Source organism: Sparus aurata, chromosome 2, assembly GCF_900880675.1.
Source record: "Sparus aurata chromosome 2, fSpaAur1.1, whole genome shotgun sequence".
In the NCBI taxonomy this organism is placed as follows: Eukaryota; Metazoa; Chordata; class Actinopteri; order Spariformes; family Sparidae; genus Sparus; species Sparus aurata.
In genome coordinates, this window is record NC_044188.1 from 9,457,689 (window position 1) to 9,471,538 (window position 13,850).

The following is a 13,850-nucleotide window of genomic DNA, read 5'->3' on the forward strand; positions in this document are numbered from 1 at the left end:
TTTTTTGGTATCATCTGGGGTGAAACTGATCTACGTTGTCAAAACTTTAGTGAAACTTGTGCTTGTTTAATCGGTAACATCAGCCAGTTTTCCTCATCCAGCCGAGGTTTTTCTCCCTGTTAAGACAAACAAATCCATCATCATTAGATTGAACGCCAAATCATATAATTCATGTGCCAAACAGCTTCCTCTCAATTCCAAGGAGTAGATTGTTAAAGATTAATTCAGGATCCTATTAAATGTGGTTTTCCACAAGCCTGCAAAGAGAGCAGGAATGTGAATTGAAGGCCGATGCTGTCTTTTTGCTGTCAGGGTATAAAAATGCAGATTCATGAGCTCTGAGGATCAACAACTGATCCAAACCCTCTGGTGGGACAAACAGAAAGCCTGGAGGTGGCTGGAGGCTCTAGATAACAGAGCCTTCATCCTGTTTAATGTTAAATGCATGCATTGTATTTGTACACGTTTCCTTATCCCTTGACATTTATTGTATTTATACGTTTCCACTGGTAATCTGTCTGGCAGAGAGAGACACGTACCGCACAGTCAAGTCTGACATTTCCTCAAGCCTACAGGCAAGACACCTGCAGTTGAGCTCTTTGTCCATGTCGCAGATGAACTCTTTGAGCAGTGACTGGGCTTTTTTCCCCCTCAGCCAGAGAGTTCATAGGTCACATTCATACCTCTTTTTTACCCGTCTGTCTCTGGTGTCACGTTCCCCTGAAACCGATATAGCTGACACAAAAGATGGACTCACTTTCTTGACACTTTTCTGCTACAGCTGCAGAGGTTCAGAAATAGCAGTCCCATTCACAACTGACATGCTGACGCCAAAGTGAAATTCACTGACTCACTGACACGTCGGACCTTTTGAATCCCAATGCCTTAATATAACCAACTGCTCCGGAAAAGCACTCGCTCCTGCCCAGATTTGTTCTTTTCGCAATCAATATCTAAAGCAGCGATTATTTTGCTGATTTTATAAGCTATAGGGTGGAAAAAAGTCAGCATCACGTGACCTGTTGCCATCAGTTTCCAAGGAAGCAGCATACATTGAACAATACTGCAGCAAGAATCTGGACACTATCCTATTAAAGTGAGGGGCAAAATAATGACTTTGTGCATATCTGTGGTGCTGTGGTGGCAGATGCACAGCCATGCTGTCTCTGACACAGAGCAGGATGTATGTGCATGCCTGTACAGTCTCCTTGTAATCAGCATCCTGGCCGCTGGAGATAAGGCATGCACAGTGACACAGTGTGCAGGCTGAGAATGGCTGTCTGCCAGGAGACTTCATGCTAAAGTATCCACACCAGTGACACCACTGTGGACACTTCTGCCACCGAAGACTGCTGGACAATACTTTGTTCCTGCACAATCATCATCATCTATACATTATACCACTGATGCACCTTTTCTTTATATAGTTAGTACTGAAAAAACCTGCAAAAATGGTCTTGAATCAGTCATGTAGGTCAATGATTCACAGACGGGTACGCTGCAGGGCACTTGTGCAGATGCCAGGGGGTACATGGGAGGATTGTTGAGTAGCTCAGCAAATTTGAAAAAGATACAAATTAGAATTTATCCTTTAAAAAGTAGTTCAAACTTTAAAATGAATGGATAAATGGTTCTAATGAAGTACATGTAGATAAATATAGCTAATTGATAACAGCTGAAAAGTTATCTAACAAGTGCTAATGGAAAAAGTTGAAACAGCTAAAGTTAAAAAAAGTTGAAGTAGGCTAGTTAGCTTAAAGGAGAACTTCGGTCGATTTAAACATGCAGCTTCATTGCTCAAGCTACCCTTGACTTGCCAGTACCGAAGACGCGAAAACATTTGGTCCAGGCATTACAGAGCTCTGTGAACGGAGACTTAGCATTGACAGCTAACAGCATGGGGTCAGAACTTTACACTGTGTTTTAAGCATCTTAACATGCTCCACATCTCACACCAAAAGTTATGCAACTTCAGCAGACACCTTAGCACACAGCACTGTAGCGTGTATGACTCAAACTGAATAAAAAAGTAGTTATAACAGTGTGTTTGTGCAAGCAGCTAGGTACCTGTTTGTTGACATCCGCATCTTCCGGTAGCTAGACCAAACTAGTATATCCATCGAGTGTGCACTTAACAGGCTTAACAGGCTATTGTAAGGCTCATGGCTCATGACAGGCTGTAACATGGACATGTACATTATGAACAGAAACACGAAAATGCTGGAATACGTTTCCGTCTCCGCCAGTGAGGGTGTAAGCGCACGCTCGACGGATTGACTAGTTTGGTCTAGCTACCGGAAGACACGGATGTCAACAAACAGGTACGTGGCTGCTTGCACAAACACACTGTTTTAACTACTTTTTTATTCATTTTGAGTCATACACGCTACAGTGCTGTGTGCTAAGGTGTCTGCTGATGTTGCATAACTTTTGGTGTGAGATGTGGAGCATGTTAAGACGGTTAAAACACAGTGTGAAGTTCTGACCCCATGCTGTTAGCGTTCAGTGCTAAATCTGTGTTCATGGAGCTCTGTAATGGTTGGACCAAATGTGTTTGCGTCTTCGGTACTGGCAAGTCAAGGGTAGCTTGAGCAATGAAGCTGCATGTTTAAATCGACTGAAGTTCTCCTTTAAAGGAGCTAATGGACAAAGAGTTGAAATAGCTGAAATTAACATTAGCTAATGGATTAAGAGTTGAATTACTTAACTAAAGTAATGGATAAACAGTAAAAATAGTTAACTTAAATAAGCTCATGGATAAATGGCTCACCAATACTGGATAAAATAAGGTAATGGATTAAAAAGTTTTGCTAAGACTGATGGATAAACAGTTGAAAAAGTTAGCTAAAAGTAGCTAATGGTTAGAGTTGAAATGGTTTAACATGACGGATAAACCATTGAAATAGTTAGCTCAAGCTAATAGACTGAAGCAGTTAGCTAAAAGTAGCCTAATGCATAAATGGCTTAAACAAAGGTGCTGGTGGTCTACAAATGCAAAACTAACAAAACCAACCAAAATTTGAAATAACAGTTCAACTTGTTGTTGTTTTTGTTGTGAAAAAACATACTGTAACAATATCCACTTTTACCGAATGAATATCAAATGAACACATTAAAATGTGCCGTTGTTACTTGACTTGATATGGCTGTGGAGGCACATTGACAAAGAAGGTTGTGAATGTTTTTCCAGTTTCATCTCTCCCTTTAATTATAACTGTTTGAACACAGTAAGTAAAAACTGGAGGTATCAAGATTTGTTTTCCCTGTTTCCCTCACACATTCACATTCCTTTCCTTTTAAGTAGAAACACACAGATTTCAAAGTTTCCTGACCTACAGTAGACAATCCATCACAGTCAGACACAAAGGCTCAGTTTGTTTTTGTCTATGTTGGCGCTGTTTCATGGCACTTGAGTTTTGAGTTTGCTTGTCAGTGCACACATTATGTTGCGCTGAGCTTGCTGTCAAACACCGGACAGAAGAAATCCCTCGAAAACATGTCACCTTACAAGTCTTTGTCTCATTGTTTTTGACATTTTGTCATCAGACGCAAGTTGATTTTCTGCTTGGATGGACAACATAAAGTTTGCGATTTCAAAAACAGAAAACATTGTTGTACACTAAAAAAACAGGAGCCTTGCAGAACAATGAAAGGGATTCAAGCCATCTCTTCTAAACAAATAGTACCCGACTTATAAACGATCATCTTTATCATAACTTACACCATAATTTACTTTTAATAACCTCCATTCTTCTCTGATTTCTGTTTGTCTACCAAGTTAACAGAGATCTTTTATATATAAAAAAAGCAAAGCCCCACTCCTCTAGACTCATTTCAACAACTGTACTGAAACATAAATCAGTTCCCAAAACTCCTTAGTCAGGGAAAATATCCTCCATGTGGAAGTTGTACTACGTTGCATCAGCCAAGAGAGTGTGGGGAAAAAAAAAAATGTTTTTAACATGCAAAGAGGGCTCTGAGTGGCTGTGTGAGCCAGGGGCAGCGCTTCAGCCAGAGCCCCATCGTTTACGAGCCCACAGACACAATCGCACTGGAACATGTGGTTTTGATCGGCTCACGTGCGAGGCTGAGGCCAGTTAAAGCACCAGTACACAATGATCACTCACTTTACTGCAGCAATGAGAACCACATGCCAGATCAAACCCAAACGCCCCGTTAGTAGTCCCTGTTTTTCAGTCATGTCCTGTTCCGTGGGAGCCCAAGCCTGCAAACAATGGCTCTGTATTCATTCAACTTTTTCAAGACCATGGAGCTCCTCCTAAATGTGTTTTATTGTGATACTGGATTATATACGGAGGATATGATGAGTAGGTGAGGTGACAGTTTTAGGATGTTTCTCCACCATCACCACACCTTCATTCGGTTAACGTATTGTGTTTTCCTGTGTGAGTATCTTCACACCAGCGATGCGAGATCAGACACGTTGAATCCAGATCTGACAGGCTCTGCAACCTTCTGCTCCTCACGCAACAAAAAAACATGATGAAATCGCTGCTCACCTGTTTATTATACATCGACCTCGCTCAAGTGGCACAGCAAAACATTGTTCAGACATACAATTACTGATTTTCTGGCCACTTGGGGGCAGCGGAAAGTAATTCTACACACAACGTTGACATGTTATTACTGTTAAAGTTGATAAATGCAAATAGTGCACGTTAGCATCTGTAGGAGACGCTCTGGACTTAAATCTTACTCCGGTATTAATTCAGTCTTCAGAATTACGAGACGATACCAGTAACTGCAACTGTCCCGAGAGGGTTGGAGGTTGTAGTGGCTGCCAGAACCTTTCACCCAGGGGACCAGGGTTTGTGTCTCATGCGTTCCCCTAAACCTAACCAGCTAAGGGGAACTTATCGAACGTCTGACAGAAGCAGCTGTGATGTCTGCAACCTGGTAACTGAAACTAAAGTGGCTTTCTGGCAGGAAGGCTTTGCGTGTCGCACACAGACGCTGTATGAGAGACAAAGCCCCCAGGATGAGCGCCAACTTTCACAGTGGCCAAACCGTTTAATTACAGGTCATGTGACGCAATGAGGCTAGAAAAATCCTTTTTTTCCCATAAGCTTACATTGTGAAAGCTGTAAAAAGGAACATACATTTGCGTCGTAATTTGAGCCTTTTGGTCTAAGAAAATATGGAAAGTCTGGAAAAGCTGCACAATTAAAACCATTTTATCTCTACCCATCGTCATTTTGTGCATTGTTATTGTGGAAATATTGATTACAGCAGCTTTAAACACACAGAAAGTACATTTGGAGTTCACAAAGATACCAAATATATTCCTTTGAATTTTAGAGAAACGTGTGTAAAATTACGTAAAAGAAGAGCATCTGGATTATTTCCTTTTGATGGGGTGGCTTAGTCATACGAAACGTGGGCTCTTGTGTAGTTTCAATAGTGAGCTGCAACAAGCTGGCACAGAAAACACAGATGAGTCTGCCAGACTGTCTGGACTAAGATCATTTTTCCAACTGAAGAGCCACTCAGGGTTTCCAGCTCCTCAAAGTCAAGGATTTTCTGTTAGATCGACAATTTAATTTTAAATTAAAGCAATTTGGAGATTACTTTGGCAGTGTTTCACTCCTCTTAAACCGGACACTAAATGATTGATTGAAACAATCTAAAATAAGTCATTATCTAATAAGAAAATCATTAGTCAGATCTACGTCACTGGTCTCGCCTGATTTATCACACCTCGTCACTAAGTGTCTCACTGGGATGCACCAGTTAAATTTACCCCATTTGCTCCCGTCTGGGCTGTGATGTCTGCAACTTGCTAACAGCTTGTCGTCTTCATCTCTGCGCCGTTCGGTGCCACTACGCTGCCTCGACTGACCATAAGCAGACTGTTTTAATAGCACGCTTTGTACTCTCCTGAACTGTCAACTGGGGAAAAAACCTGCAAATTCCCCCACCCAACAGCTGGCTAATCCCCTCCAGTGATCCGGTCCCACAGAAAAAAAACCCAACAGCGGACACCCAGGCTGAGGTTTGTGATATACGTTTTCTGCTGCGTGGTAGAAAGTGGCGAAGCTGACAGGTCGTAACCCTGAGCTGGTGGCGACCGTGTGGGAAGACTCTGTGATGTCTGGGCGACGTGCATGTGTCTTTATCTCTCCGTCTCTCAGGCTGTTGTCACTGCATTCCTGCTGCGACCCTGACAGCCATTCACCGCTCACTTCAACACACATTCACCTCTGAAGAGCAGGTGACACCTAAGAATACTTTCACTCTGTTGACAGGCTGCGAGAGGAGAAAAATACTGATGACGTGACACATATTTAGCCACCTAGTAGAAAGAAGACATTGCAGATGGATGTGCGGCTCTCTGTAGTGTCCAAATGAGGTCACCCAGTCGCACTGTGAGGATATTATTCTTCTCATGGAGGCTGTAGCTTGAGGGCTCACAGCCATGTATGCTCCAGCTACAACACATCAGCCTTTTATAAAAAAAACTTTTTTATATAGTCCCGCGCGACCCCTCACTGTTATTTCGGCCCATTCTCCCAAAACGCCACCGTAGATAATGCATAATGCGCGTCGTCATTCTTCCCCCAGATTAAGCAGAGAGGGATATTGTTGTTAGGGAGCCCTCTTCAATGAGCGGAGACCCAGGCAGGCTGAATGGGCTGCAGGGAGCAGGACTAAAGCAACAGGCCCGCGGTGTCCCTCCAGTGCGCCACTGGGAGAGCCCGAGTGTGGAAACCATCAAGGCTCCAGCGGCTGATGTGTTCTGACAGTGTTGTGGTAGATCTGCTCTGCCGTAAGAGGTACATAGGAAACACGATGTGGTTCACATGGGGAGCTCTTTTTCCATCCACAGCTCGGCCTCAGTGGGGTACATCAGTTATGTGTGTGTCTGTGTGTCTGTGTATGTGTGTGTGGGTGGATAAGGCGACATTTCCGCATATCAGCCACAGAAATCTCTCGTCTCTCCGAACAGTTTCCCACTCCTTCTCTGGTTTTATTTCCTGCAGTGGTGTTAAATACAGAAGAATAATTTTTGGTTATTTGTACTTTACTTTTACTCCAATACACACATTTATGTTTTGCTTTCAGATCAAACATAATAATATAAAATACAATATACTGTAAAAAATTGAGGGTAAGGTTAGACGTGTGGGCCGAGCAGGAAGCGGTTTGTTGTCCATTTGAAGGGTCAAGCAAACACAGGTCTACGCTCTCGGTTGTGGCTGCAACTTTGCTGGTCAAAGTTCACAGATGTGAATTCCCCTCGCCGCTGGATGCAAATGTTTGACTTCCTCTTCCCTCGATAGACAACAGGAGGGGAACTTTCACCACTGTTGATTTCATATATGTTGATTTGGTATAACCGCGCCCTGAAACCAGTGGATCCAAACCTCCTGACTGCACGCAAACGCCCCATGCAATGTGATGTTGGGCGCTCTTTGTCCACACTGAGTCCAGCTGGGGTCTCTTGTCACACTGCAGATGTCTATGAATTGTTCTCAGATCCACCAAAAGAGACATCGCCCCCTCTGAGCGTCTCAGATGGCCTCATTTAAATAACTGTTTCACAACAAAGTAAAGATGAAAGAAAAGCACAACATGAATATGAATTTATCTCGTGACTCTGAGCAGGAGGCTTGAACCACTGAGATCTGAGCTGATTTCAAACATCTGATGACAGATGTTGTGGGGTACGAAAAGTTGCATGAAGCCTTTAGTGGCTCCAGACGGCGCCGCACAAAATCTGATGAACTGCCTCAAGTGACGTCACTTGAGTCAACGTCGGGGGAACTGAAGGCTACAAGTGTACAAATGAATAACCTCTTCGGGTCATGGTGTTGGAAAGAAGTGAGCCGACCAGAACTCATCCCTGCTTGAGCCAACATTAGCCGCTACTAGCTTAACACTCCAACTGATGGTTGAGCTGCATTGTGGGTAATGTAGCCCCCCCCCCCCCCCCCCAGGGTGCCTGAGTATAAGACTAAAAAGGACAATATCTCTGACTCTGCTGTGTCAACTTGTGAGTATTTTTAAACTGTTTGCATACTCAAGTAAAGGATCCGACTACTTCCTCCCCCGCTGCTGTCCCGCTGCCCACAGCATCAGAATTAGCCTCCTCAGCCCTTTGGGTGAAACTTCCAAGCAGACCTCGTGGAATTCCAGTTTTGCCGTACTGAGACCGGACACATGTTTTCTCAGGGCCTGTGTGTGGAGGTACGCCGCGTGGGAAACACTTACATTCCACACCCACTTGTTGACCTCCCTGAACTCTCGCTGCGCTGGTTCCTCTTCGCTACCTTGGCCGTGGGGAGACGATGTCCACCGAGCTCACGGGGAGGAGGAACACATGCAGGGGGAAAACCTCTCACTCAGCAATAATAAACCGGTGACACATTTATGTGGGAGTCATCTGTTTTCATTAATTTATTCACATCAACACTGCCTGAGCACTTTGTAGATACTGAGGGAAGTATATCTGGATCCTTATTGATGTTTATATGCCTCTGCTTGACCTTTGCTTGCATTTAAATCAGTCGTGTCAAGAGCTGCGTGTCAAAAGCCGTTTGAATCCCACTCAGAACTCTCCACTTAACACAAAGCACCCACATGAAAGCAAACACATGTTACAGGAGAGTGAGGTTTTACAGCCGTTGCCACACTGACAAATGTGTGAATGTTATCTGGAGTTTCATCAACGCTCTCTGTTTAAAGACACATATTTGCGTCCTGAGTCACCGCGCACCACGTGAGGAACGCTCCATGAGGATAAGGGTCACTGATAGGATGTAAACTGAGGTCACATGGCTCCTACGTTTTGTTTGGGATCATAAAAATCTTCTCACACAGCAGAGATTAGATTATGATTAACAGCGGGATCACGGCGGATTGTGAACCTCGTGTAACCTCCATAGGTTGAATGAGCGGTAATAAAGTTTACATCACTCTCATTCAGCTTCGGAGGTGGAGGATACTGTACGAGGCTTACACCGCAGCGAGTAAGAAGTCACGAGTTCAATTTCATTGTCGGAGTTAAGCCAGGGTACACATATTAAAGAGAAACTTCAGCGATTTAGCGTTGTACTTTCATGAGGTTGGGGGATTTTCAAGTGACAGATTAAAAAACAAATGGTCCAAATTAATGCAGGAGAGTCCCACAATCCTGACCTTCTGCTTTGGGTCATGCTCCAAAAACTCACAGCATCTTTTTTGTCTATATCCATATTCACAGTGTGAGGCATTCATGTCTGCTCTGGGTTTTTTGGGGCATTTTATCATCACGAAGCACCGAGTGTGTTGTGGAGTGCCAGTCAGACAGGTTCAGCTTTCCGCAGAACAGCTAATAATAAAAGTACCTGTATGACTTAAAGGATGAGTTCACCCAAATAACGAAATTTACGTCATTATATACTCACCCTCCATGCTGACGGAAAGACAGGGGAAGTTTTGTCGTCCACGAAACATTTCAGGAACTTCACCGCAAAACAGGGTTGCAGTGTTCTCCTAAACAACTGAAAAGAAAACGCGAAACAGCTCCATACAGCTCGTCCACAGTAATCCAAGTGGGGGATAACAGCCCCAAGATCCAGAACTGATTCGAAAAGACTTTATTTCCACCCTTTTTTTAAGCCAGCATTATCGTGCACACCATCTGCAGCGTGTCAAGTATCTAAATATTGTCTTTTTAAATCAATATGGGATCTCAGGCCACTGGAGACTTGGATAAAGACGGACAAACTGTATGGAGGCAATTCATGATTTGGTTTTTTGGTTGTTTTAAAACAAGTCTCATCTACGTCAGGTGTTTAAGAGATCGCTGCAATGCTGTTTTACTTGCAAAGCTCCAGAAAAGGTTTTGTGGACGGCAGAATTTCACCTTCATTCCATCAGCGTGAAGGTGAGTAGATTATAGCTGAATATTAATTTGAGGGTGATTTTTTTTCTAACTGGATGTAAGATTTGTAATCACCCTGACTCCTTCACCTTCACATAAATCCTCCACCCCGTAATCTTCTCATATGAATAAAGTTTTACCAAAAAGAAATATAGTTTAGATTAAAATTTCACGAGATAATTGTGTTTTTATTGAGGTACAAGTTATTGGTGTCAATTGTGAATTATTCTCACTTGACGCCGATTCAATTACGATCTGTTTTCAGTAATAACAGCAGCAGCGAGTGCCACAACAATATAATCCCCGTCCCTGGACACGTGCTGTAAAAACTAAACGCACTTGTTCCTCCCAAAGCGCAGTGAATTAATTCCATACAATACAGTGAGGACAGAAAAAGAGCCTGTGAACGCAGCAACTGTATGTTAATTAGCGGTAGTGCCCAGATGGGGGCAGGTAGCCTCATAAATCTGAGCTGAGAGCATCCTTTGGAGAGTGATTACGCAATTACCGCTGATGTCCTTAATTTCAGACTAAAGAAAGATGATTTTCAGTGCCGACCTTTTACCCGCGGAAGCAATTTGCAAAGCAAAGCTCTCAACATGCCCGTCCACTCTGAGCAGCCACTCATTGGGAGGGTATCGACATTATCCAGGTGTCTCCCCCGTGCTGTCTTTTGTCTGGACTTATTTAAGGGTTTGTGTCCATTTTACCTCTCTGCCTTTTAAAAGAGGCCTAATCTTGTTTCGGAACATTTCCATGACAGGAGCAGTTTAACTCCTTTTTCTTAGCCTCTAAGGCGTGTGCCAGATGCCCTCTTTTCTTCAGAGGGGCCCTCATATTCAAATCACAGCAGCTGGGAAGTGCTTTGGTAAGAGGCAAAGGAGTGGGCAGAGACTGGGGGAGTCTTTTTTAAAGATGTAATGGGGGTGGGGGTGTGCATTTGTTTGGCCGGTGTATAATCTGGCACACGTCTATGACAGAGAAACCCCAAGGCTCTCCGTCTTTGATCCACATAAGCAGTGTGGGGCCTGCAGGCTGGGGGTTTGCCTGGTCTCTCTTTTTTCTGGGCGTGAAGCGAGAGAAAGAGAGAGAGAGAGAGAGAGAGGCAGTGTGGGTAGGCGGGGGTGGCATGTGGCTGGAGAAGACAGCAGGTTGTCTGCCCACAGGCACTGATGCTGCAGCAGGGGCCGTCGTAGGGGAGCACACATGTCACTCTGCGAGGCTGACATTATTTTCTTTGTTAGTCTCCATGTGGATAATGGATTCTGCCCGCATTCACTGCCAAGATGTGATTTTATACAGTATGCTCCCACATATGCTGACCCTGGCAGTTCAAACTGGCTCGCAGTGAGATTTGTGTTTTATTAAAGTCACACGGAGGATACAGAGCTGTCCTCATACAGATTCAGATCATTCTCATTTTATTATACCGGTGACATCAGAGAGTGACCAAAAATATGGAAACACAAGGTCGTACAGGTCACATAATTTATGTCTCAGACGGGCATCAAGCCAGTAACCCTTTATTAGCCCAGTACTGCTGACTGTGTGGCCAGAAGTAAGTAGACGCCTCTCTCAAAATAAGTTTCTACATGTCCGAGTTTTGCAGAAACATACACTGACAGCATGTTTTGCCGATCGGCTTGTACAAAGCCAGCTCCCTAAAGAAATGGTTTTCTTTGTTTATAAATCCACCGATATGCTGACGCTTTACAGCTGGTAATGTTGCAAATTCACGCTTCTTCGGGCTCAATTTTCGATTTTAGGTTGAGACAAAACAGTGAAAAAGATCTTTTGTTGACACAAACACGGCTGCAGATGACCAAACAACTGGTCAAAAATACCATCGTTTTGTCACCACAATAATGCTGGAAATTATCCTGCGGTATCCTAAAAATATCAGATGGGTGTCACGTTTACAAATGGAACCGCTTTACCGCTAGAACAGCGGTCACTGGCCCTACCGCCCTCTCGCTCAGCTGTAACTCCACCACCACCATCCCCTCCAGCTCCCGACCTGATACTCAGCTTATATACATGTCATGTTAATGTGATTTGACACGTACTGTAGAAAACATCAGTATGACACATACATAATTTGAACAAATCTGTAGTTTGCAGAAAAATCAACTGCCAACATTTTGCTTTGGCAGCTGGTCTGGAACAGCAGATCCCTGTAGCCCGATTCTAAAATCTTCAGTTCTTTGAATGAGATGTTCCCGGATCACAATTAGACACAGTTATGGATTCATAATGCTGGATTTTGATATCTAATATGCGGATATTTTCCAACTCTCCCATATGCCGATTGCCACAATAATGACATTTTCACCTAATTGCAAACAGCTTCAAGTCTCTCCTTCTCTATTAATTAACATTTTATCATACCCACTCTCGTCAGCATGGCCCAGTGACATAAAATGCTTTTCAAAATGTACACATTTCCTGGGAAAAATAATCTCTAAGTGTGATGTTTGGGTGCCCGGTCCTGTACATCCTGCAGGAACAGATGTTTTAGTTTTTGAAATGCAGTTGTTGTGAGATTCTTTTAGGATAAAACTTAGCTTAAAGAGAACATGCTCACCCTCACTTCATTTATACTGCCCAACTGTCACACAGAAAGGAGAAGTTCCCCTTTTCAAGATAAATAAATCATAACGCTCTCACAGGATTGTTAAACAAACTGTGTTCTGGCACTAAGCTGGAAATTCCACCGAGAGGGAAAGTACAACTGTCCCATTATTGTGCTTGGTCTGTCGGGAGGCCGCTTTGTCGTTACTCATGGATCTGTGCAGCTCCGGGCTCTCATGCTGACTGAGTCTCTCCCCAGAGGTCCAAGGCGACCCCAGAGGGTCAGGAGACGGGACGCTGCAACTGAACGCACTTGTCACTGTGCATCGTCCTCACAGAGATGACTCGGAGGAACAAGAGGGAAAGAGGACACTTAGTTTCATAGATTTACAGCTCAGACTGCACATTCTTGGTATTAAATATAGCAAAACCTAAACGTAAAAAGAGATCAAATTCCTCCTTAAATGTCAGAAGTTGCACCGTAAATTTCTATAGTTTAACATTCTGGTTCCAACACTTATCATGTGAAATACAGCTGTTTCCACCAAGCTGCTGATGTCACATCTGTCCTGAATCAAAGGGTCATTTCACCCAAATCACACAAAGAAAAACATACTTTCTCGCTTTCTTTTAGTGGTTTTCGAGGCAGTTTAATGTACCAAGGTCTCTACGTTTTTGTTTTGCCAGGTCCCCTGATGTGCAGTCACCAGGAGCGTCCTTGAGCAGCAGGAGTTGTGTTTGATTCAAGGGCCAAAGCTGGACACCGGCGCTGGAAAACATCAAGGATCATAGATATTTATTGCATTAGAGTGGGCTGTTTTTTAAGCTATTTTCAAGGCAAGCAGCGCTCCCGAAAGTCATTCTGTGCAGGCTTTTATGGAGGGGATAAGAAAAACAGCTGCAGTGCACAGGGGTGTGATGTAGTTTAGTCCAGTATCCGTCATCTATCTGTCCATTATCCAACATTGTACTACACACTGACCCAGACAAGGCTCAGGTGGTGCTGTTTGCTCAGAGAAAGACAAAGAGAGACTTGGAGAGCAGTCATTGTTTTTTCAACAGACATGGTTCAAGATCAGCACCGTGTGGTGGAATGAAGAACAACAACTGTCACATATCTCTTTGTAGAAAGACCCAAAACAGCAGAGTGTTTCTTAAAAGGATATGAGGACATGTCACGATCCCATCTTAATGAAAGGGGCGTCACACCGGGAACTGATGCTGTGTCAACCAGCTGCTTGCTGCTGACAGGAAGCAACAGAAAAAACTGCAGTCGTGAAATCATGAGTTGTACGGCCTTTTGTTATTCAGTGAGCATGGAATATTCAGTCATGGAAAATATTATACACTAGAAAAAGTAAAACACAGGGAATACACACTTAAAGTGAGGACA